The 27158-nt window shown below is 38.4% G+C and overlaps 1 protein-coding gene across 1 annotated transcript in view; it reads left to right on the top strand.

Moving 5' to 3' along the window:
• The first annotated feature begins 10502 nt into the window (after positions 1 to 10502).
• Positions 10503 to 27158, top strand: part of FAM83B (family with sequence similarity 83 member B) — an 80371-nt gene continuing 63715 nt past the window's right edge. The window contains exons 1-2 of the mRNA XM_027787840.2: positions 10503 to 12324; positions 26009 to 26090. The gene's annotated coding sequence lies outside the window, so the exon portion shown is untranslated. The remainder of the gene's footprint in view (positions 12325 to 26008; positions 26091 to 27158) is intronic.

Consider the following 27158-nt stretch of genomic DNA (forward strand, 5'->3'; position numbering starts at 1 on the left):
AAACAAAGCAGTCCCACCATTGCTGAAATACTTAATTCTCCTATTGTCAATTTATAAAATCTTTCTCCTGGTAATGCAAAAGATTCAAATTAGAGCCCAGTAAAACCATCTGGAGTCAAGAGAAATGCTCTTGGAGAATTTAGGGGGAAGCAATAATTCAAGATACTCATTGTCAATATAGATTGAAGTTGAAGCTGAAATGAGGTTCATGATGAAAGTAAGGAGAGGGGGCCATGATAACATAACCTCTCACACCTGTATAATGAGAAGTTCCCCATATCAGGTAGTGCTAGTGGGTGGGCAGAGCAATGCTCTCTCTTTTCTCCCTGTGCCCTCTGTGTCAAACTGTGCTGGGTCTGCACCAGCCAGACACATGAGTTACTCCTGGAACAATTCCACAGAGGCCTTGTCATGCATTTCCAGGAAGACATTAACTCCATACACCCTGATTGAGATTCTGAGATGGTACCACAACATGCAGAGAGAAAAAAGATGCCATGCATTCTTATAAAAAAAATATGTCTGTCCATCTGATCCAACAGGATTTCCCAACAATGACAATAAGGTTGGCTTAATGTCTTCTGAGAAAACGGGCACAAGTAGCCTATACGGGATGACTGGGAAATAATTGTTTACCATTTTTTGTAATACAATGCAATACAATACAATACATTTAAGAGTTACTCATCTAAGTGAAAGACAGCCATCCTTGGCTCTCCTTTTGCTCAGTGGGAGCTTCTACAGAACAATCCATTTGCATCTATCCTAAACACTGACTTATCCTAACGTATAGGATAAGCTGTATAGTCTGGGGAGAGTAGCTTCTTCTATTAACTGTATAAAAGAGCATTTACGGTGATGCCTTAGACTTGCTTGTAGACAAGTCTAAAGGAGGTCTGTTCTTGGTTTCCTTATGACTAGTGCATGAAATCTGAATTTATCAGGGTCCTAATAAGAGTCAATGTGATTTACATTAGGTGCTGTTTCCACCACATTATGACTATTCCATATGTAACTTGAAAATAATGACAGAATATCAACCTTGTTGAACATGCTAACTCTCTCACTGAATAAAAATGTCCTGATCCAAAGTGAAATCCCATTCTGGTGCAAACCTACAAAGGGATACACTGTTTTTCTTGGATTCTATTATCTACTGTTTCTGTCATAACAGTGTTTAAAAATTTCCATTATGATTATACTACTGAGCTAAGTATTGCATAAATTTGAGAAAACAGATTCCCTCATCTGCAAAAGCATAATTCTAAGGGAAAAGAATTATGACTGACTTTTTTCCTCATAGCCTCATCACAAGAACCTTTTTTTTTTTTCCCAAATTCAGTCTGACAGATGTGAAGGATTACATATAATAAATATTGCAAAGTCAGTATTCTGGTCCTTTTAAGTAATATTTTGGAAAGTTCTGAGCACTATCGAATTCCATATTTGATTTTGAAGTAATTTTTCTTTCTCATCACATGAAGGCAAATCCTGGGAGGTGGCATGTCTCAGTTTTTTCCCTTACCTCACTGGAAACATAAAATGAAGGGGAGAAAACATGACAGAGGGGTTAGTGTTTCAAGTTTTCTCTTCCTTTTTTTCGGTCACAGAACTGCAGGATTGCAGTTGAGCTTGGTTACAGGATTTACTAGCCTGGCTGGTGAAGCTGTATGGGCTTTCATGGTACATAACACAAAAATCCAAACCAAAACAAAAAAGGCAAGAAGCAAACAAGAACCTCTAGCTAATGCAGGAGAGTTCTGCAGAAACCTGCACAATTTCCAAACCCTCAGCGTAGATCCGGAACAAACATAAGACTTTGTATAGCAAGCAGTTCTCACTTCTTTTTGGTTTGTTTGTTTCTTGAAACAAAAAGGATCAGAAGAACAAACAACAGCCATGTACCTGAGGCTGATACAATACAAACTGACCTTAACCAAAAATTACAGAAATTATAAATATCCCATTCCATTGCTGGCAATTGTATCTTAAAAGGATATCATAACAGTATTGTAATATCACATTTTTCTAATAATTTTGAAATTAATTTTACTGTGTGTCTTAAAAAAATCCTAAATATCAAAAACTAACTCCTGAATTACTTGTATTTTATTGACTTGATGACACCAAAATCTTTCAATCTTTACTCAGCTGGTGAAGGAACAGGTTTGGTTTGATTTAAACATTATAAACAAGAGGTTAAACACAGATCTTCTAACCACCACAATGTTTTGTTTGTAAAATAGCCTTATTCTCATTTTGCTGTTGAACAAGAATTGTAAGCAATGGTTAACACTACAATATGCATTGTATAACAACAACAACTACAACAAAAAAAGTTTATATAACAGTACTGCTCCACTTGGTTTGTAGTTTTGATTTTAAACATAGAAAATATCATTAAAAGATGAAAAAGTGTTAACCAGCTTTTAAAAAATGTTGATTAATAGTCAAAGGCACCAAAGGTAGAGCTGTATCTTCAACACAAGCACTTAATGTAGTTTTATTCCTCATAGTTTCTGCTTGAATAGCCATTGTGGCCTATTACATTTTCATTACTGGATGAATTCCTGAGACTCTCTGTGTGCACCAATGCGATGGGGCCAACTTTCAAATCCGTATTCCTAACACTAAACTCAATGCTGCCTGATGCAGAATATGTTAGTCTAGTTGAAGAACAAAAGGCAATCAGAAGAGCACACTAATCTTTAACAGCACAAGGCACAATAAAAAGAATGAAACCAACTTAAGCTGTGTTAGTCATACACTTACACTTCAATAATGAATAGATGTTTTGCTGGGTCAGACCTAACAGCGATAGTATTGTACAGATACCACTGAGATTAGGTATCCAAATATTTCTTTCTGTCAACTGAAACACCATAACTTGTCAGCTTTTATTTTAGCAATTTGCTGTCATGTTTTCTCCTTCCAAGCCTGCAACTGTGATAATGGATAAGAGGGGGTTGTCTTGTTGGCTTTGACTTTTTTTTTTTTTTTTTTCCCCTTTAAACTTCTCTTCTTTAACTGTAATACTGCAGGAAGCAGGTTTTTTATGCTTGGCACTCTGTCAAAAAAGGTGAATGTCATTTTCCTGAGAAATGCCAAAACCCTATCAGCTGTAGCTGTTTACACAGCCAAGACATTTATTTTCAAGAGCCCTGAAGTATAAGGATGATCATCAGGTATGAGAAAATCCAATTGGAAAAATACCGATGTGCAGAAATATTTTTTCCATGTTGTAACATGAATTTGAAAATTCTTTACCTAAGTATTGAGTTACACATGAGTATGCTGTGAGACAGCTGCCCGCAAGGCATAGTACAGCTGAAGGTGCAGAGGAGTGAACTCCCCAGAAGAGTCATAATTTACTGCTAACCACACCTACAGCACTTATAAAACGTCAGTACAGCACATCTTGGTGTGGGAGAGAAAAACACAGCCAAGCAATGTTTCCTTTAAGAGCTCTTCTTTTCCAGGATTTATGTCTGCTATACGTTTTCACCGAGTTTGAATGCTCTTTTCTTTTCAAATCAGGATTATCACGTGAACAACACTTACAAATCAGATGCTGTGTACAACTACTCCAGAGGAATTTTGTGGAAGGATTCCAAATCCTTCTTTCCTTACATATTTATATATATGTGAAAAAAAGTTATGGTGTTTGTGGCTAAGATAGACTCAGAACTGCTTGCATCTAGATGCCTTTTCTTGTCTGCAGGGAGACCCTGGGTGGATACCTGGCCCTCACTACTCCATTTGACTCTTTTTTCTTAGACATTAGTGCTGATACAGCTTTCAGGAGGGAATGTGGTCATGGTATGAGATCCCACTAATGTCAAAAGGGAACATCACATAAAAGAAGACACATTGTGTCTTCTGAATCTGCAGACAAAAAGTTCTAGTAGTTCTAGTTGTGGCATGGTCTGCTTTGTGGGAGGAATAACAAGAGTGCCAAGAGATCAGGTAGAAGAACAATGTCACTTCAGATAAACTTTTAAACAATCTCTAGAGGGTAGCAGTTTCTTATTACTAACCACCTGGCAGATGAAATGGTAAAAGGAATCAATGTTTTATGTTGTATTTCTCATGTATTTCTGTTCATTTCGTAAAACGAACACTTGGTCTTCAATGGATCCCTCCAAAGTATTGTCTGTGTGTCTGAGTGCTGGCCCTTTTAAAATAAAAGGCATAAAAACTGTGACAGCTGAAGAACATTTTTACTTACTGAGCAAGTTTGTTCCTCTGTCAGAATTAGTGTTGTGTTTTAAAGGTATTCAGTGAGGATCTGTATGAACATGTTCACAACAAGTAGAGTCACACCCTGCTGCATGGCGTTTACAGCATGAATCAGAGATGGAAAGACAGTTTGAAAGTTTGGCCTGGTTTTTTTCAGAGTGCAGATATCCCACAGTAGTTGAAAAAGTTATGTGCAAATTTTACTTGGGAGGGCATTTCCTTGTATCTGTAAGCTCATCAGGAGACATTGCCTCTGGGACGTTACTCTTCCAATTAGTAAATCCCAAGACAAACTTTGCAACATCATGAAGTGCCTATAAGCACTCTGTCAACAGAAGACTGACCATCTACAGTAGAGGATGGAGAAATTATCTAAAAGGTGAAATATTAAACATTAAAAATGTCAAAGACAAAATCATTATAAATCACACAGGATCCTATTTTAAGTCACTCTAGAGCTAGTCTGTAAGCACTACACTTAGAGATCTGCTAGGATGCTTCCGATGAGAATTAAGCTTGTGTTACTGTTCAAATTTAGACATTTTGAGAAATAGGTTTAAAGCAGAATTCTTTTTTAATTCAATTCACTGCCTGACATTTATGTATTTATATTTATACACTGAGTTTTTCTATTTGTTGAACACCTGTTCATAAATGACTCTGCAGGTGGAAACCTGGGTTCAGTCCCTGACTGTCCTCATACTCTTGGTTTCAAGAGAAGGAAACCAAATATTGCTGGTAAACCTAGACAGGAGTGCCCTGCAAAGGGAAATAGATATATCAATAAATGCCTTTGCAGATGACAAATTCAAAACAGAGAGAGGTGATACGATTTGCCCAAGGAAGATAAAAGGCCAAGAAGAGCAGAAAGGGGAATGGTTCCTGGTCCTCTGGTTAGGGCCATTTGTCTGATTCAATTGTGTGTGTGGTTTGGAATGGTACCACAGAGGACAACTCCTTTAACTTGTACCCTGAGGACAAGTTATGACATTCAGTGAGGATGGACAAAACCCAGTAGCTCCTGTCAGTGATGCAGGCCGGGGCCTGGCTGCCTGAGGGGCAGCTCTGCTGAGGAGGCCTGGGCAGGCCTTGTGGGCAGCGAGGTGAGCCTGAGCCAGCAGGGACAGCCAGCAGCACCCAGGGCTGTGTTAACAACAGCATGGCCAGGGGGTCAGGGAAAGGTTTATTCCCCTTTGTTTAGCACACTCATTAGACCACATCTACAACATAGTAATTGTATGTAAATTGTATGTAAATAAAAGCACCTAGTATTGTCCCCCCCTGTCTCCCCCATGACCCCTGCCCCCCCCCAAAAAAAAAAAAAACCAGAAAAAAAACCCACCAAAAAACCATCAATAAACTGGAGTGATTTTAGGAGAGGCCACCAAGATGCTCAGGGCTGGAGCACTTGCCCTGTGAGGAGAGGCTGAGGGAGCTGGGCTTGTTCACCTGGAGAAGAAATGGCTCCAGGGGATACTTATGGCAAGGTTATTGAGGAGACAGTGGTGTATCATAGGATGAGAGAAGCTGAAATGGGAGGTTTGGAGTGGGTATAAAGAGAAGTTTTTTCACCATTAAGGGTAGCATGGCAGCATGGCCAGTTGCCCAGAGTGAGGTTGTACAAGTCACCTTCCCTGGTGGTTTTCATACCCATCTGTGTAAAGCCCTGAGCAACCTGTTCTGACCTCACAGATGACACACGTTTGAGCTGGAGGCATGACTACAGACCTCCTGAGATCCCTTCACACCTGGATTATCCCATGACCCTATGACACTTGACTGTGACTATACCTGACGTGACCATTGTGTGCCAACAATAACACTAGAAGTCATCTTAATCATAGCATGCAATATCCATGTTTTATACAGTATTCTTGAGTGGGTTTTCACACTTTCAGACCAACCAAAGTGAAAACATGAGCTTAAAAATATGAATTAGTATGTGTAAATATTGTTCAAGACAATGAATTTCTTCCAATAGTTAGTATTAGAAAAATGCATCATTAACATTCACCTAATATTCCTAATAAACAATAACTTAAATCATTCCATTAGTGACATTTTAGGGGTACCCTCCTCATGTCACTGAGTACAGCTGCTGGGTCTCTGCTTTAGAAAAACAACATTCTTTTTTGAAGTCACAATAAAAAACAAGCTAGTTCAGTAACATCCAGTTACAAAATACAATAAGGATTGCTCCACATAATTGTGGGTGCAGTATTGGTAATATACATTTCTATATATGCTCAGCTATGTTGGGATTGTTTGTGAGGACACACCATTTCTAATAATTCTGTTGTCATAATCTTTTAATTGATGCTACACGTATAACACGTAAAAAAGGTATGGCAAAATCCTCATGGATAGTCTGAACTGGTGCTTCAAGAATAACACGGAAATTTTTTTGCCAGAAATGAGCTTCATTCTCAAGCAATCCAAAGATGCTTCTAACTAACAGTAAGGTCCATTATCAGAATCCCTCCAGAAGTCTGTAGCTGGCAGAAGATGACTTGAATTCATGCATTTGTTAGTACTAATTTCATATTACTCAGACATCTAGTTCCAAAACCCCACCATTGCAGTCCTCTTCAAAGATACAGCCCATGATGCCATGCATAAGCAAGGGTGAGCTCTTCTGGCTCAAATCTGCTAAATGGTGATTCAGACACAGTTGATCCAGAAACCGTGTACTTCCAAGTTTTTTGTTATACAGTAAAACCTTTTGCCACAAACCGTGATGAAAAAAGTGGCTCACTACTAAATCTAGAATTAAGCAGGCATCTTCTCACATGTCTGCTCAGCATAACTGCTGACTTTCAACCTAATCAGATCACAGTGTAATGCTATGCAATTCTGGTAAGGACTGACAATAAACTGTTGGTTCCAAAGATTTATATGTAAGCTAAAACACAACAGCTTACATGAAAAACTAAACAACTTCATGTGATTACTTCATTATCTTTCTTTTGGTGGGTGTTCCAGAAACCTGTTAATACTGATATAAAGAGGGGTTACTTGACAATAGTAGTGACTGAAACACAAGGCTGCTTTTAAGCTAGGGCTTCTGTCTTCTCACTTGTTGCTCCTGTGTATTTCTTCTATCAGGCCATTGCATACTCCTTAAAACTTTCTCTCTTCTCCTGAGCTGACACTACTGCTAACATCTGTCTGCTTTCGCTGCTGTCCAGTCAGCTAAATCAAGAAAATCAGTGGTGAATATGTAATTTTGGCTAAGGATAGCTTTAAAACTAACCTGGTTCCAAAACCCTTTGATTAGGTATAGGGTATTGCAAACTTGGGGAACATAAAAATGAAAAGGCTGAGTCTTAGAACTGTTATTATTTCAAGTGGTTCACCTCAGAATCAAACCAACTTTTGCACAACAATCCATTCTTTTTTTTTCACGTTCCCTTCCCAAAAATTTCAATGTCACTTCAAATCCTGGAAATAAATTTGCAAATTAGTACGTTTGCTCCTTTTCCACTTGCAAGAAGACATCAACTTGACATTTGTCTATTTTTCACTCCTTTCCTTATGTGTAAACTAGCATAATGACAAATTCCTCTAAATGTGAACAAAGCTTTACAATCAAGGGGATTCTCAGAATCTCAAAGCAAGGACATGGCACATTCTCTGTAGTATCTAAAAGCAAATATAGCCCCTCCGCACCACCACCACCACCACCACCCACCCCCCCCCCCCCCCCCGTCACCCTGTGCTGGGACTTCCTGAAGTTGTTGAGGAAACGCTGGAAGAAACGCAGTCCATGGTCTCTTATATGCCAGAAGATGCAGATAAACAACCGGCAGCCACAGTTCACAGAGGAACTCTATGATAACGAGCCTCCATACTGCCCTCATAGTGATGACTGGCAGAGTGTCATAGCATGTATCTTCTCTGCAGATAAATTTACTTCATGGTCCTGGATCCAGAGGGCAAGATGTTGCATCTGAAAGCTAAAACACCATGGGTTTTTGTCTGCTTCCCACCCCTACCACTGCCAAGCACAGGATGCTCTAATGCAGAGATTTCTCCTGAGCAGTAAAAGAGAAGAAAAATAGCAAAGGATCTTTGAATAAAACTGTGTGACACATAAGCATATTTTTATGTTCTACTCCAAGAAAGACCTGCTTCACATCTGACAGCTTTACTGGTTCTGGCTGTCAAAGTATATGTGCTTGCTTTAAGTTGATGTCCTCAGTATTGTTTCTATTCCTTGTCATCCCTCTGTCTGTGACTCCTTCAAACTTAAAGCACTGTGTTTATCCAGGGAGTGATGGGGGTGTTGATATAAAGACATCTGTGATAATCAAACCCCTTCTGTGCTTCTCTATTGTGTGACACCCTAACATTCTATCTCTGCCTGCCTTCCTACCAGCACTACCTGGATGCAACACTGTTGATGGGAACTCCGGAATGTGTCACGAGTCCTGGTAGCCTAATCACACGCATTGAACTTTGCATTTGGCAATAAAACCAGCTGCAACTGTGTTGCTTAATGTTTGCTTCCTGGTAACCAGATATTCTACAATTAGAGATAAAAGAGATCCTATGTAAGTGTTGGTTAATTAATGAGGGATTGGGGTTTTAGATATCTATAATCCATCCCACCAAAATACAATAGTATTAAATGGCCAAATCCATGCCTAAACTGTGTGGCCGTCTCTTTACACATGCTTTTTTAAGCACCCAACACAGCTTGCCATGTATCAGAATACACATGGAGGGGAACAGTGAAATTTTAACCTGTGGAAGACAAGCCCTCTATAGTAGGGAATACATTTGTAGGTACCGAAACCCTATAAGTGAGAACAGCAAGCAAGTTTCATTTTCACTGTTCTTGGAGAGATTTCTATGCCAGCTGAAGATCAGAGGAAGCATTGATAACTTACAGCTTTTTATTTGTGTTCACTGAAGTAATCTTGGAAGGGCTGGCAAGGTAGACATGGACATAAGGTTCTGTGCAGAGGGATTCTCAGAAGCCATAACAAACCACTATAAGCCATTATTTCAATCAGCATACACAAAGTTTTAAGGTCTTACGTTTTTGAATTACTGGACCCAGATTTTGAGCTTGGATGCATTGGGATATAAAGTATTTGTGCCTTTTCACACAATTTTTTGGAGAGTTGACTGTTACGGTGTTTTTTTAATTAAATATTAATAATATCTATACGCATATTTCATTAGAGGTCTCCACCAAAGCCATGAGGTATGTATGTATCAAAGGAAACTCTCCTTCCTGGTGTCATACATGTAACACTACCTTCACTAGAGACAGTGCTGGAATGGGAAATCCCCTTGGGAAATGAGTCTGGAGAGATAAAACAAAGGTGAATGATGAAACAGGGACAAAGGAAATAAAAAAGAACTTCCCCTTTGCTATTTAGATACCTGCTGTGACTTTGTTCAAAGCAGGAGTCTACCAGTGGTTCCTTGGATTTCTAAAAAGTAGTATTTTTTTCACAAGAGAAACATAAATACCCCACAGTGAAGCACACTGACATGGGAACTTTTTCTACAGGCCCTTGAAGCATCAGCAACACTTCTCTTTGTGTAAACAGTCAGCTATGCTGCAGATGACATGTAAAATCTTTACATGCAAATAGCTGAAGCCTGCAAAAATAGACACACGTTCATGTGAATAATCCTGTTAGCATCAGCTGAGCTTCCCGTGGACTGGAAGTGTCCGAGAATGACGCCTGGAACAGTGAAACCTAGTAATCGTGTTTGCAACAGAAGTGACAATGGTAATGTTATGCCCACCTGAAGTTCACATCCTCTTGAAAAATGAGATTCCTTAGCGAGAAACAGTTCAGAGAAATGGCAGGGGACTTATTTTTACTGAGAAAGAACAAGTTATAGATAAAGAATAAAGGACATAAGAGCCTGAAAATACTCAGAAGTTATAAACAGAGAACATATTTATCAGTATGGTGTTAGATCTCCCAAGAGACCAGGTCTCCTAGGTCTTGCTTCCTGTTTCCCTGCTGACATGCTGGCAGCACTGTGGGCAAAGGGAAGCCAAGGAACTGTGTCCTTACACAGTTACTGTGTGGAAATGTCTCTCTGCCCTCCTCCATACACTGCTGTGCTCCAGTTTTATTCTGCATGAGCCACTTGGGAGATGTAGGCCAGGTGCATTTAAGGAAGATGGCATCAGTCTCACTGTCCACAGATGAATTGCATTTGCATCCAAAAGTAAAATGGAGAAACATACTCAACTTTTCCTAGAAAAATGGGGGGGGGGGGGGGGGGGGGGGGAATGGTGGAAAAGGAAATTTAGACATTCTGCCAGAAGAATCCAGCCAAAAGTAAATATTGAAAAATATTATGGAGGAGCAGAAAAAATTACATTGCTTGGCATGTTTAAAAGCAGCCATGCTGGTTTAATTGATAAAACCACTTGTAAGGAGCAGTCCTACACTGCTGGAAGGTGACAAGATGACCTAGTAATTTCTTTCCATTTGCACATTCTTTGGCACTAATCTGTGCTACTTTACACCAATTTTAGACATCAGCAAAATCTGTTGCTCATTCTGAGACCACAAGTGAGAGCAGGACTGAACAACCTGACCCTCTGATAATCCATTTGCTAATACGGAGTTATGTGTGTGATTGCTCAATTGCTTGTTTTCTGGACAGGAGGTCTTTCTTTTTAAAAGCTACAATAGTCACTAGAGTCGGTACCTTGTATCATTACATAAAACCCAGGTATTTGCCCCCCCAAAATAAAAGGTTAATGCTGTTGGTGAATATCTAGGAAACTCAGCCGCACATGTGTTTCCATACCCTGTATGAACCAGGTCTGTATGGGACTTCAAGAATCAGGTAAAAATGTGGCAAAGGGAAAGTAATAACTTTGACTGTTCTTGTATTCCACTGTCTTTAGGTGACTTCTAATCCCCAAGGATACTGTGCAGGGGACAGGTGTAATCTGCCCTAATACAGCTCAGTCTGCTACAAATGGTTGTTTGAAGGGACAGTGTAGGAGTGTATGAATCAGACAATGTCAGATGAATGGCCAGCGGGAGCCAGAGCTAGCGGACCATTCTTCAGCTCTTATTTTTAGCAGTAGACTGTTCTTTCAACAGCAGCTGATGGCTGGTGGCAAATAAATGTTTGTGTCATGCAAATTCTTCCTGATTGTTTTTCTTTTTCTGAAATAGAGATAATTTCATGTTCTTCCTACGTATGCTATGAAAACACCAGTATTTACATTAAATTGCCTTAAATGAATGTAATAATATTGTATATATAGCATAAATGAAAGATGAGTTCTCATTAAAGTATTAGAGCCTGCCCAAAGCTTTGTGGCATCCTGTTATAACACATGGCAAGCTGCAACATTTTTTCCTCATGCTTGGTTTCTTCTGCATTTGCATTCCTACCTCAAACACACCAATTGCCTAGGGCTTTCCTCAGATGACGAGGACGATGAGGACTCTTCAGCCATTTTAAGGATTTCTGAGGTCTCTGGAGACTTCCTACTTGAGGCCAGAAGTGAGAAAGAAGATATGAATTCCACATTCAGACCTGGGGACTGAGAAGTGACTAATCTATGGTGCAATTTCTTCCTGTGTGGGTTAAGAGAGGTAGGGTAGAATATGCAAAACCAGCATGTGGCTACTGACTGAAAAGGACCTTTTGTAGTCTGAAAGCATATATAGGTTCAGTGCCACTGCAGTCTTTCCCAGAATAGGACACATCATCTGTAGAAGAGATCATATATTAGAAGGAAGGAGAATTTGGTTTTGTTTTCACACTGGCACAGGAGATAAGGAAGCTTTACCAGATGAGTCTGATCCCAGAGATACCAGGGGTGTCTGCCCAGGAAAGAAATTTCAAGGTCAGGTTGAGCTGACAGCAATTATATTCACAACTATGTCACCTGCCTGTATAGTAACATGATTTTCGTAACATTATTCCTTTCCTTTGTTTCTGTTCACCACAACTAAGGAGAAATAAAAGAAAGTATGTTAAAAAAAAATAGGCCAAAATTGTAAAAATATTTTTGTTGAAAATTTGTTTCAGGAATTTACTTCTGCTGAAAGGTTAAAGCTCAAAGTTGGAAGGGACGGAGAGGTAAGAAAAAGTCAGATTTCAGCTGCTGAGATCTTAAAATACTTTCATGTTTTGAGTAAAACATTGAAATAGTGACATTTGGGCAGATAATATTGCTTTTTTAAAAACAAACAAACAAACATTCAAAATTCAAGAGAAGTCCTTCAAGTAGGTCTACAGACTGTCAGGTTTTTATTTTATTTTCTTGAAGAAGAGAGAGTTATTGATCGCAACTTGCAATATCTTCATGTATAAATCTTTTTCTATGTTCTGCCATATAACTAAAATTTCTCATCTATTTTTAAGCTGAGATGGATATAAAGCATCTAAATTAAGACAGTAAGGCATACATGTTCAGAAAAATGATCCTAGCTTTCAGAACCAGTCAGAAAATTAGTTGAAGTAATTTCTGCCTAATACTCAACTTGATAGGCATAACTTATCTGAAATGTTGCTAAAATATGCCAATTGTTTTACTTGTCAATTACTTGAGCATATTAAAAAAGGATAAAAAAGTCAAAGTAACTCTGTATGTTAATTTATTATTACATTCTGAAGATTATTATAGCCCAGAGGCTGCCAAATCCACACGAACAGAAGATTATAGTTTTCCAACCATTTGTTTTGTGTCACTCTTGCCATACAGAAGTCTGGATAAACTGTCTCTGATTAGCTCCCATAGGTGAGACTGATACACTGTGTTCATGATGGGCACGCCCATTTTTTTCTCTGTGAACAATGCCATTAAGAGATTAATTCAGGAAGAAGCAAGCTTAAAATTATTTTGAATAGAAATACAGTATTTTTGCCAGATATTAAAAAGAGCTGTCTCGCTCACCAGCTAACATCTGAGTAGCTTCTTTAGTAACAATTAGTTTTAAAAAGAATTACCTGAGTTCAGGATATATGTTATGAAACAGAACAGACTAATACCAGATTAAAACACAAAAAATTGTGCAAGACCAATTTACACTTTATTGTAGTTTTTCCAATGTATTTGTTGCAGATTGTGTACAGTACTGCACTGCAAGGTGTTCTCCTTGTCCCAAAGAACCCACAGACATAACATAGCACAAAACATAGGATTAAAGGCTAAAATAAATAAAGAGTGTGAGATTCTTAATGTGGATTATAAAGAAGCGAGTTAGCTTGGAGATACATGTTTGGGAGACGACTGCAGAGTGAGAGAGGAGAGGGTCTGATAGATGAAAGCAGAAGTGGTGTTCTGTCAGGATAGAAGGAAGGAAGCAAAGCAGATAAAAGCAGCAAGAAAATTAAAGGATTGGGAAGAATAAAAAGAACAAGAGAAGGAAGATAAAAGCAGGGGTGAGGTGTTGAGATATGCAAAAGTCTACACAGACACTTATAAAAATAAAAACACACCCTGGTGTTTAGAAAACCTACCCACACCTTCTTTTCACCCGCAGATCATTCTTACACTACCTGATAGTCCCATAGATATGCACTCCATTTCACAAATAAAGGCATATAAAATACACATCTAATTAATTTCCAGTCTAAATCAGATACAGCCCTCATTTGAGCAGTGATTTATATAAACATTGATCTTATTACCATGAGAAATCACATTGATTATTAGTAGGGCTATACACCATCCTGAAGCTTGATATACAAATAGCTACCGGTTGAGACCTCTACGTCTAATGCTTCCCACTTTATTTCTAGTCTAGTGCTATGCCTATTACTAAGAAACCAGTTACCACTAAAGAACGTAAAAGCACACTGATGGTACCCAGTGTGACATAGCACATGAAGTGTCATCATGTGAGATCTTTGGGTGGTGAAAGAAGTACAGTGATCGAGTCAGGGAGCAGTGTTTGGCAGGCACTGCTTTCATGGACACTCAAGGCTGCAGATATTAATGTTTGGGTAAGGGTTTCCTTTTTGTTTCATTTGGTTTGGTGGTCAAACCCATCTTGCTCTGAGGGCCAACTAGTGGCAGGATACCAATGGGAAAGAAATTGTAACATTGGGCTTTGAGATCGTATTTGGGATGGTTTCAGAGCTTGAGTGTAGGGAAAGTCAACCACTAGAAGATGCCTTCAGCAAGAACACATCATACTGGCTGTGTGGATGTGCACTAAAATCTGAGAAGGGATTTGAAAGCTTAAATAACTGAGTGTGGTGAATGTTAACACAGGCACACATTCATGTGGGCGTAGACAGTGTTCTAAGCAGAGAGACAAACATACATGTAGATGTAATAGATGAAAGGGGGAGTGATGGCAATAACTATGTATCTACACCTTTTAATCCTAGGGACATTTCACCAAATGCTTATAGCTCTGAGACCTCCATTTTTACTGTTAGTGCATGTATTGTTTGCAGCAGGATGATCTTGCACTGGAAATGTTTACCCTGATCTATTGTATCCATGCAGTCTATTACAGAATATGATTGCATGAAGAGGTAATATTCCTCCCCAAAGACTCCTGTCTCATTTAGAATACATATTTTCTAGCTCCTAGAATAAGGAAAATAAAGTCTAAATAGAGATGGTCAGCTTTTGAGCCCACTCATATTTCATGGGTCAGATCAATACATACCATGTTTAATTAATCTAATAAATCCTGTTACACTTGACCTAGTTTGCACTTCTCTCCTAGCGATACAAATACAGCAACATCCTCAATGTCACTGGCCTGCTGACTCACTACCAAAAAAGATTGTCCTGCTGGGCGAGTCTAACACTTGGACCACCAGTGGGTCAGCTCTGTAGCAGATAAGGAACTGAATGCTTACTGTGAAGTGCAGTGGGGAGAACACAGGGGTGTTCTCTTCTGCTTTCAGTATGGCAACTCCTTCCTGTTGGCTGGAGCTGTGAATATTTGCTGAACATTTGCTGAAGCCTTTGCCACAGCCTGGTTAGGATGGCTGGCTGCACTGCTTGCCTGTGCTGTGGAGAAGGGGGAAAGGAGAAAAAAAGCAGTGCTGGGAAAGGTTTACATCGGGAACGCCTTGCAGTAAAGTGCTCCTGAGGACTGTGGTCCTCTTCTGCACAGATCAGATGAGGGTAGATGGTTAGTCCTTTCCACCCTTACTGACCCTCGGCTCCTTTCAAGACTTTTTGCCACAGAAATGGCTTAAAATGTCTTTAGTCTGGTGTGTGTCTTTCAGGCACTGAAAACTAAAAAGCACATTAAAGCTGTATACTGTTGCTATGTTTTCCCAAGCTTTAGGGCTTTCCTAGCAATTATATGGAGGTGCTTATCACATTGATTACAGGCACTGTCAAGTTTGCCACTTCCCTTCGTTATGCATGTCGACTCTGTTACCCCACCACCAGTGGTAAAGGAGATAACATCACATACTTGTTCTCTCTCCTATCACCACATTCCAGAGTTTCACAAGTACTGTGGCATGCTTAGAAGTGATAGTGGGTAAATTCTGTTTAACAGGCCCAGGTAAGAACTGCAGTGGTAGACATTAGGAGGGATAACTGCAGGAGCAAAAGGGCTTGTATTTTAATCTGCGTCAGATATTGGCTCCCATAGACAGTCGCACTGCTTGTTTGGAAGTTTTAAGTATGTCCAGAATATCTACTTGGAGACCAAGAAGAAACATGTGGCAGATATAAGATTATCTCCAAGAAAGTAAGAGATGCCTGTTCCTGAAAGAGCAAAATTGGTCTAATGATTGACCAGGGTGAAGAGCTTGGTACTAGAAGGTAGGAAGGGAGCGCTTCTATATAACATCTCTAAAAATTTCCTTATTATAAGTTCAAAAGTGAGTCTTCACAATTTAAGATTCAGGCAGCTGCTTCTGTTTGAGGAAATAATTTCTTGAAGGCTTTGTGGTATCTTTTTAGTGGTAGTGGTTACACCACTGAAAATGACAAATACATCTTAAAACCATTGGCACCGCAGCCTGCACTGTCATCCTGCATGTCCAACAGGTTTCATGTAAATGCTTCAGGAGGGAAGTTTATAGGTTTCTCTAAGTAGTGTTTTGTCTGTTTATTACCTGTAGTTTCTCTGTGCTCTGTCAGAAGATTTGTCTAATATTGCATCATCTTGCTCAAGTAGTATCATGTTGCTGGGTTAGTATTTGGAACAGCATGTGGATTAAAAGCTGCAGAAAAGTCTAAGAAACAGAATTACATTGTCCATAGTAACACAGTGTTCACTTTCGCATGGCAGGGGAGAAATTGTGTATGCAGAGGATTTAAAATAAAAGAGAAGTTGACAGATAACACATGTTCTCTTGGTATATGCAATTTCTATTTCATTCAGGCTCTATTTTAACAACATATGAGAATCTTATTATCCCCTCTTTCAAACCCACAGCAATTGTTGTAAATATAGATATTTGACAATTTACTGTTTGGAAAAGTATTAAAATAGATTACATTACATCTAAGTTCCCAGATGATAATTTCAACTTAGTAATTTTCAATTTAAATCTATTATCAGTGTATTTGAACGTTTTAAGACAACAGAATTCTCTGTTTCTGGAGGCACTGAGGTCTTCAAAGCATCAATGAAGGCATTTTAAATCTTTATTACTGTCTATATTTTACTATACAGCTGCTTTAAAATGCTCTAATGTGTCTGGTTTAAGTTGAATTTCTTTTCCTGAGCACAAGAACTTATACAATGTCTTATTAAAAATTTAAAGTCCTGGAAGCTTGCTAAAAACTATGAAATTCTTAGTGTTTAGTTGGTTGATGGAAATTTTTAACTAAAATTATCTGCTCACCAAAAGGTAATGCGTAAAGCTTATCTGAATTTCTTCATTTTGCAATGTTAAAGGCCCACAACCCAATACATTTCCTTTCTTTCTAACAATTTCTTATTGCAATTAGTGACTGACTTTACCACCACCAATCTCCATTTTGTACCAGTTCCTGAGAGAGTCTTTAATCTTTGTTATCCACATGCCAAATAGATGAAAACACATTTTTTCTCTCTAGGAATACTTCTTTATTTTTTGCGGTGTTACTCGAGGTAAAGGTCCTGTTGTTTATATTTGAATTTTTACCCCATTGTCTACCTTATGTTAGTGGCTGCAGGAGAGATTTTCAGGTTAGTGATATATTTACACTGCTGGTTTTGCTGTGACTGCAGATGGTGCTGACATACCTGAGTGAGGCTGCAAAATCCACTAGGGAAGCTGAATAAATACTTTAGAAGTCAACCAACAAACATCATGCTGCTGCAGTACATTGTACCACCTGAGTCCCGATACTCATCTAATCCATTTAAAACTAGCTGAGATACGTCTTTTGAGCCTGCAGCCAGCCTCCAGAGAGTGCAGTTTAGGTCTACCTTTAGAAGAAATAAAAATGATTCAGGAACATGCCCATGAGCTTGGTGAAGTAACCAGTGATGTTCTCAGTCCAACAGCAACAGGCACTCCTGAGACTGCAGCCTCATAAACAGCAGTTAAGCTTCACGGAAAAATAAGAAGCGGAGGAAGCATAAGGCCATTTCATAGGCACTAGACTGAAATTTGAAAAAGCAAATCCCTACTTAATGGGAAAAAAAACCAAAGCAAAGCAATACATTATATTACGATTCCCTGACTGCAGTGGGATTGATCTGATATTGATGCTCAGACTAATAGTTATCACTAGACCTCAGCCAGTATTCCAAGTCAATTACTACCTTGGTTTGATCAGTGAATTAAATTACACAATCCTGAATAAACATATTTACATTGTCAGTCTTTTGCCATCATGGTTTATAGAAACCTTATTACATGTAACCCTCTGTCTCTGTGACTTCGATGAACGCAGAACCTCCTCCTTGACCTTTAATATTAAAAATTATGGGTTTGTGGTCAATCGCATTCTTTGCCTAAAAAATATTTAGTAGAGATTTTTTTTCTAGCTTATTTCATACTACTGAAAGTGCAAATCTTAGAAAGCATGAATACTTATTTCAGAGCTCAAGGAAAATAGTAGCTAGTTGTTTTCTGATTTCAGAGAAAAGTTATGCCAATAGCTGCTTGTGCCAACCTTATATAATTCTATCAAACAGCAGCTTGAACTGGGAGACACCCTGTCTGCCAGAAGTATTCTTTCCCTGTCCTTTACTTCACACAAATTTCACTTGCAGAATGAACTTATTTCTAAATGGATAAGCAACAACCAAACACAATTTCAGCCTAATACAAGCACTGAAAGCCATGTAGGTTACTGCCAGTCTAAAACTGAAACACAGTGTCTTTTAGTCTCACATTGTCATTGGCTAGGTCACCTACTGGCATCTGTAGATATATGAAATCTCACTCATCTATTGTATCTAAAACAGTATGACTTCTCAGATCGTATCGAAGTGTCAGCAAACTGCACTTTTTATCACTTTTATCAGCACTTGTAAAAATGGTTCTAAACTCCCCAAAACATTTAACAGCCTTTGTACAATTTGCCCTTGAAATCCTTTACGCTTTGGTAAATCCTTTACGCTTTGGTTAATATCCTTGAGCTCAGACATGCTGCTACTTTGAAGATGTTTCTTCCAGTTTAAATTAAGCTTGTTTCTTATGTCTGCAATATTGGGCAAAAGGAAAATTTAAGCCTACTCAGTATTTACACAAGACAGCACAACCCAGGGAACAAGTGAGGCTGTGATTTCACCATCCTTAATACCACCCATGCATTACCACATCCCTGAACAAGACAGACTTGTCCTGGGTCACACAGGGGTACACAATCACACTGCAGAGGATAAACGGGCAAGCAGCCACAAGACACGATGCACTGATTTAGTCAGATTAATGTTTTTAATTTTGGCTTGATGCCAGTTGCAGGAAGGCAGATGATAACATACGGTGAATATCTACATTAAATTCCATACAGCATTTGATTGAATTCTAGGGCCTGTTCATTACTATGTCATCATAGTCAATTAGAACAAAGTTTCACAAATCTCTGCTCTTAAGAACAGCCCTTATTCATGTTGACTTCATTTGAAATCAACAAGAATGTTCATCTTGTTTGGGCGGGTAATATTGTCTTTATTTCCTTGTGACCTTGTAAGAATTGAGAAAACAAAAAGGTCACAGCAATCAATTGATCTCCAAATATTATATTTTCAAAGTAACAACTAATCAGCAATTCAACACTTCAAAATCATCACAAACAGATCTTTGAATAAATATGCAGTTAGAGGCAAAATAAGCTTTCTGCCACCACATTAAGAATGCAATGGAATTGTACATCTATAGATCTATCTGCACAGGCTTATTTTAATTACGTAAACTTGTGACACAGTATATTATATCTCAGAGAACAGACTCAGCTGCAGGAATTTAAAGTAGCTGACATAGAGAGGGAATCATTCACATGGAAATAAAATCCTTGTCATTTTACTAAAGCCCTGTCAAGAGGCTTGGATTGCAATAATCAGTCCAGATCTCCAGGACTGAGAACAATCCCCTGCACAGAGGTGCTTCCAGTGGCCATAAACATTTTTCCAAGTTCTGCCTTGTTTACCAACTACCATTCTTAGGCAAAATGGTTAAGAACAGACCGATGCTAAGTTCCAACAACTTGGTATTTCAGAAATGAACTCCAAGTTCCAGCATGTCCTATCTGTCAATATCCTGGACACAATTAGTGTTTCTGTCCTTGGCAAATCATCAAGGTAGCTCTGATGGCTGTAAAAGATTCTATAGGGAGCAATCACTAAACACACAAAATTCTCCAGGTGTTTTAAACAAGGTACAAGAAATAGTTCTGTCATACATAGTATGACATTTCCTTTTATTAACCCTTCCTGCAGTGGACACTGAACTAAAGCTGGGACCAAGCTTGGCCAAGTCCTTAGCAGCGGCAGAGAAAAAAACCCACACCCCTATTGTGCAACGAGTCAGATATGAGCACTAGATTGCTAATAATATCACTGTTTCTTATCAGTTCTTAGAGTGGGTTTACCTTCATGCTGAATAATAGCAATGATAAAACCAATCCCATAAGACTGTGGAGGAGTGCACTAAAGGCTGATTGCATGTTATCATGTAAGCTTAGCAAGCAACTCATTATTTAGAAATGTATAAAAGGAAGGATAACACAGGATATTAGTGGAAAAAGTGCCACTCTCAGCTTCCTTATGGATTGTCCTACCTTCCCTCCTACACATCTGCGTGCAGGAACACAGGGAGGCAGGGACAGGAACCAACCTTGCATGGCCTACATTAGGTCAAACAAACACAGCAGTTAACTTCAGGGCACATTGAAGCTACTCTATTATTAATCCAATTTAGGAGCATGGATCTTAATTTGAGACATGGAAAGAGGCAAAGAAGAACTAGTTTAATCTTTCCCAAACACCATGCAATAGTGACAGCTTTTCACACAAGGAAAAACAAAGGAAAACTCCAAAGAAAGATATAGGGATGGATTCAGAGAAGAGCAATCCTTGAGAGAAGGTAAAAAAGTCCTTCCTGCTGCTCCAGCACAGCCCCTGTCCTGGACAATCAACAGCACCAAGTAGTCAATGGTATTTTGGAGAAGGAAGAAATGAAAAGAGGATTATTATATGTAGGAATATAATGCTGTGTTTCAAGGATAGAAGGAATGAGAAATCATAAGAAAAGTTGAAGTTGACAGTAGGCATGCTAAATATCTTTAAAATTTGATGGAAAATACATGTAAGTGAAATAAAAAAGGGAAAAAAATGCATGTTCATCCATCTAAAATATCTTTAAAAATGTACATAAAATATATGGAATAGTAAGATGTAAGAATAGCAGACACAGATTTAATATGGTTACTAGTGAAGGAAAGCCCAGAATTCTAAGACAAAGAACAGTAAGGCAAATAAAGGAAAGAAAAACTCGTAACACCTGAAGGTCATGAAACAAATTTTTTTTAAAGCACCATAGTAAGAAGACAAAGGGCTTTATACAAAGTCTTTCATAGCACTAAGGTGTTCACACCTCAAAATCATTGAGACTGTTCAGGTGCTAAGCTAATTAAGGATGTCTATCTCAATTTAAGTTTAGACTAGATGCAAGTTGGGACAGTAGTTATCAACACATCATCTTATTTCAGATCAGTTACTTTGGTTTACATTAAAGGCCAAAAAAGCATTAAAACATATGCATTGTTATTAAGCTCCATACTAATTTATTCAGAAAGGATTCTCCATTTACCTTAGCAGGGAATTCTTAGCAGGAATTTCCTGATACACTGCTTCAAGTTAGAAAAAGGATTAAGACATCTTCTTGGCTTTTTCCCCTTTCATTAGCAAATTTCCCATTCCTTAGTATGACTACACTTTACTACTGCAAACACAGTATCTTCTACATATCCTAGACTTTGGGCATTAGTTTCTTAAAAGTGGGTAGTTTAGTCATAATAACTGAAAACCAAATTTCATTAAAAGCTTTTATTTCATTTAGTAATCCAGTTTTAATTCCAAGTGTCTATTTTATTTAAGGATTGGTCTGTCTTTCATTTTTGTGTCAGTCCATCTGGTGTCCTCATCCCCCCTCCACCTCTACAGTACTATTAGTCCATTGGCCAACTGCACACAAACCTGCAGGTAATGCTTTATTAAATTGCTGTGAATTTCATGAAAATTGGTTTCTGGGGAGGGAAAAGGAATGCATATTAATGCTTTTCTGGGGAAAAAGCCTTCCATGTGCTCTGTTTCCCTGCATGAGCAGCCTGGCTGGTCAGTCAGAAATGTGCTAATCTTGCCCTGACAGCCTGCACAGTATGACAGAAAAACTTAAAGCATGAGACCTTTAGAAAGGAACTGACATTATTGCATAAGATGGAGTCTTACATAGGAGATATGTAAGAGCCTTACATGGCATGCATATCCAGTAAAAAATAAGAGTTGTAAGAAAATTACTCTAAAGATTAATTAATAAAAAAATAAAAGACCTTGGGTTTGATTAATGGAAACCAGAATTTTCAAACATCATTTCAGGGTTAGTTTGCAGCCTGCCTGGGTTGCTCTGTTATCTATCCTATGCACAGTTTCTATTCTCACTGCTGGTACTTTCAACAACGCAAGTAAAAGACGTGTGGGACATCATGGTCGAGTTAGCCATTCAAACACTTGTGTGATTCTGAAGTCTTCCTTAGAGGTCTCATAAATAGCTCTCGATACAGACATTGCTAACAAGCATCTCCCCTGGGAAGACTCTAATTTCAGTTGCTTCCAACTTTGTCAAATGTTAACTGGTTGGTTGGAATCTCTGACCTTAGATATCTCTTTTGTTGATCATTTCTTACCTTCCCATCTCTGTTCTTCCACTGCTTACTGGAGAAAGACACCTCCCTGTGCTTCATCACAATGCAGTAGCTCTGAGGAGGCTGCAGCAAAGGGATGAAACCAAATCAACACGTCAGCTGGCCAGCTGGAAGGTCAAGTAGAAAGAGTTGTGAGTAGAAGCACATGGGCTCTTTCAGAACAGCTATCAGAAGGATTTGGAATTAGAACTAGAAGGAACGGGCAGGAAGGGATGAAAGAGGGAGAAAGTGGAGAGGGCACAGGAGATGGACTTGGTTGTTCCACATGAGCCAGAAGCCACTGAGCATTAATGGAAAACTGAGACCAGAACCACAGTAAGGCACACCAAGAGAAGATAAACTTTACAGGACTCTGATGACCTGTAATGGTAGAGGCGTGAGTTCTGGGACTGATGTAAAACTAGGAGGCAGGACTACAAACACACTGCTGGGAGAAAAGAGGTGCAATGGAGTGGCATCAGTCATGATTAGGGAAAACAGGCACAGATTCTTCTATGGACAGCCTACCCTGTTAGCACAGTGAGGCAAGCGGGCTGGTTCCAAAACAAGGTAACAATTGCCATTAAGGTACTATGCCAATTCATCCATCTGAAAATTGGGGCTTGTTACTAGAGATATGTCCATGTTGATATAAAGATACCACTGATCTGATAGCACAGGAACTGTGCCTGTATTTCCTAGGATGTACGTGGACATCCAACTCAAGTGGCACTAGTTTAGCATCTCTACAATTCACTCCATACAAACAAATCTGTGCACAAAACTATCAGAGCACACTCTCTTCCAAGGCCTAGGACAGAACCGAAGAACACCATTTTTCTCTTTTGGCGAGGTATATTTGTGACACTCGGTACCTCATCTCTCAGAGCCAGAGCTATAAATCCATTCACTAAAGATCCAATCTCAGTCTCTCCAGTCTGAGCCACAGCTACAATACTGTTCTTAAAGTCGACTGCCTTCAAGTTGATTAAAGCTGTGCTTTGAAGATAAAAAGTGTGATAAAAGTATTACGTGGTTTGAAAATGAAGCGTGAGACATCTCATGTTGGGCATCCAAAATTAGGTGATGCTTTTGACAATTCTGACCTTAATCTTTGTGTGTCTCAATTTCTTAGTTATGAAATGAGGATAATAGTGGCACTTAATTTTGTAGGGAACAATAGATTAGCTAATTTTATGAAGCACTTACATGCTATGGTGACAGCACAGCACAATCATCCATGAAGATACTAGATAATTTTACATTTGATGCAGGATCTCCCTGTTGAATGTTGAGTAAGATCTGATATTAAATATTGAATGAAGAAGAAATATGGAGTAACTACGCCTTTATTGAATAAGGCAGGATTTCCCAAAGAGGGAAAAAACAATACCTACACAATCACGTAATTAAAAGCTGCCTGATAATGTGTGTACATAAAAAGGGCAGAATTAAATTTGCACAGGAAGCCTTTATTCTTATATTCCTCACATTTTATGCACCTGACTTCGCAATTCTCATCACTGTTTTCATATGGTTTCTCCCTGTAGGCAACTCTATTTTAATTACATAAAGAGTTTATTGCATAAACTAGTTAAGCAGTTTAAAAGTTTTAAAGTTCTGCTTTTCATATACAATGTCATTAAAATTAGTTTGATTGTCCTTTTTATCTTTACCATGTATTTCTGATTCCTTTGTAAGTATTTTTATATTACAATAAAATAATTTATTGTTTTCATTATTGTTACTGAAATCTTATTGGGAAGTTTAGCAGTACTTTAAATTACATAATGCATGAAGTAGGTGGAATCAATTAAATTAATGGAATAATAGACTTCTGACTTTTTTTAAAATAACAAAAATTCAAAAAAAAATCCAATTGGTATCAAAAAGCTGTAAATGAAATTTGTTGTTCAGTACAATGCTCTAACAAATTTATGTGCACAACAGTCCAACTTTCTGTCTAAGAGTAAAGTGAGTCTCCAAGAGAAGGAATTTTTTGTAGGTTATTCCAAGAAGCGCAATATTATTTTGTACAGAAGATTATAACCATTGCATGTTTAGCAATTTGCATTTCAGATGCAAAGCATGTCTCTCCAGTCTTAAATTTTGCAGTAAAAACATGCCAGGTTTTTGTTTGTTTGCTTTGTTTGTTTGTTTTTTAAATCCCCCAACTCTTCCTGGAAGAAATCCTACAAACCTAAGCAGTATAAAATGTAAACAACTTTCCTTGTGAGGGAAAAGGAACAGAGTGAACTGTAACCGGTGTTTCATACACTATTGGCAAGGCTTAGCCAAAACTTGGAGTGATGGATAAAATGGTGAAGGGTAAGCAACAAAATCTGTATTGATTGCAATATGGTTTTCAGTGTATTTAAGAGTATTTAATGCAAACATATGCACTCATACTTAAGTATGTTTACTAGCACTAAATGTCACTTAATATCACACAAATTCCATTATAATCAGGGTAGAATATCTGAACTATAAAGCTGTCCGGTGTAAACAAACACACGAAAAATATTAACCTTAATTCACTACAATCTTTCCTGCATTACAATCTTTGTTTCTCTTTTTAATAACTAATGTTAATTTGAAGAAGAACTGTATTCCAATTACGAGCACCAGCATATTCTGGACAAATGTGTTCATTTAGTTCTATGAATAAATTGATTTGTTTTTCCTATGAAATAAACCATCACTATCACATGATTTCCTTTTTTTATCCTTCCTTTTCAACACATATGCAATGCACCTCATTTTTATGTTAAATTTGCTGATCTGAATAATTTAAGCTCCACCATAAATATTTTAAGCTCTGTATGGATTATTTGTATTTTGAGCTGTATTTCCATTTACTATGATGCCAGTAATCCATTGGACTAATCTACTCCGTTCCACTGTGGCAGCTCTCCTCAAAGTCGCCAGTTGTCCCTACACATTTCTCAGCACTCTGGCTAATACATGTTCAGAATGTTCTTGCATAGATTCCAGTAGTTGTTATGAATTATAACACTGAATTAGAACTTTAATTTTACACTACACAGCATTAAAACTCATATGTATCTCCTTTCACCCTGTCTTCATATTTAGTCTCAAAGGCCAAGTTCACCCTTACAGCCAAGCATTTTCAGAACTCGGTCAAGGCTTCTTCCCTATATTGAGATATAGGGACGGGGTAACTCCTGTATCTCAGTCGGCAACATGATCTCCATCTCCACTGTACTGTTTTCTGTCTGGCAATGGAGTAAAAAGAATTTAGTCAAACACATAGTCACTCAAGCACTTCTTACCATAAACATTACTGATGTTTGTTGTACCTGGCTTTTGGCAATGCCCAATCTGAAATTAAATCAAATCAAAACTTATATACAAGGTACAGAGCCTCAGTGCTATGTGCATTTTTTTCAGTTTATTAGGCTGTGGAGGAATGCCTTAGAGAAATAATGGATAAACCCACAGGGGAAAGGAGAATGAAAATTTATTTTTTTTCAGGAATACCAGGCGTTATCAGGAAACTGAATGATGACAAGGAAACAATCAGATTTCTGACAGTGAAAACTACATTGCTAAGAAGGTATGTTACAAAAGTATGGATGTGCACATTCAGGTAAGGGGATAAGGGAGATTACACAGGAGGCTATTAAGTGATTTGCCTATAAAATAGCCCTGAAGGAACACTTTTGTTCTTATCGCATCTGCAATTACTTGTATTGACATTTCTCACTCTTCCTTTTGTCTCTCACTCTGTGTTACTTTTAGACATAGGGAGTAGTTTCCCAAATTCAGACCATGATTCATTATGACCCTCCTTCACAAAAAACCTGTTTCTTCTATGAATAATACAGCTGTTAAATGCCTAATGTTACTGCCAGTTTGGAGGCCATTGATCAAAATGTAAGTGGTGGTGATTGTCTTCCAACTCCACTATCCTTTTATTGCTTCCTACTGCTAGGATATGCGTAATAACAACTGGACATAACCTTGTATTTGTTGTTCTTCCTGTGGGTGTGGACATGTTGCATGCTGGTTTATGATGTAGAAGGTCATTGACACTGTACTTTTCTGAGGTCACCGGAAGACTTACTCACTGCAGTCTATGCACCAGTCTCCTATGATGCACTCTGCTCGTGTCTCCGCTGAGATTTGTGATGTTTATTATGGGCCTGAATTAAAGCTGACTAAAGGAAATTAAAATTGAACCATTTTCTTTCATTTCACTGCAAATCACAGTAAATGAAAACTGAAATACAGCGGAGAGGATCAAAGCCAACAGAGGACCTACATCCCTAAAACCCTTTTGATTAGAGCATCACGTGGGATGCAAGAGGAGGAATTCAAAGCTTCTCGATGTTGATCAAGTTTAAGAGTTAGGTGTGAAGGTGCCCAGAGGGGCCAAGATCTGTGTATATGCAGGCACAGAGCGACAGGCACCCTGGAGCTTTAAAATAAGACCCTGCGGAATCAGTTTAAGTAACAGTTGAGAAGGGCTTATTTGATGAGCAATTTTCACACAGGCGCCTGAGGTCCTGTGTTAGTCATCAAAGTCCCTTGTTAGAGCTGAAATACTTCTGGCTACTTCACTGTATAAGTTGTTAGGCTTTGATAAAAATTGAAAGGATAGGATTTACTTCATTTGGAGAAG

Source organism: Falco peregrinus, chromosome 7, assembly GCF_023634155.1.
Source record: "Falco peregrinus isolate bFalPer1 chromosome 7, bFalPer1.pri, whole genome shotgun sequence".
In the NCBI taxonomy this organism is placed as follows: domain Eukaryota; kingdom Metazoa; phylum Chordata; class Aves; order Falconiformes; family Falconidae; genus Falco; species Falco peregrinus.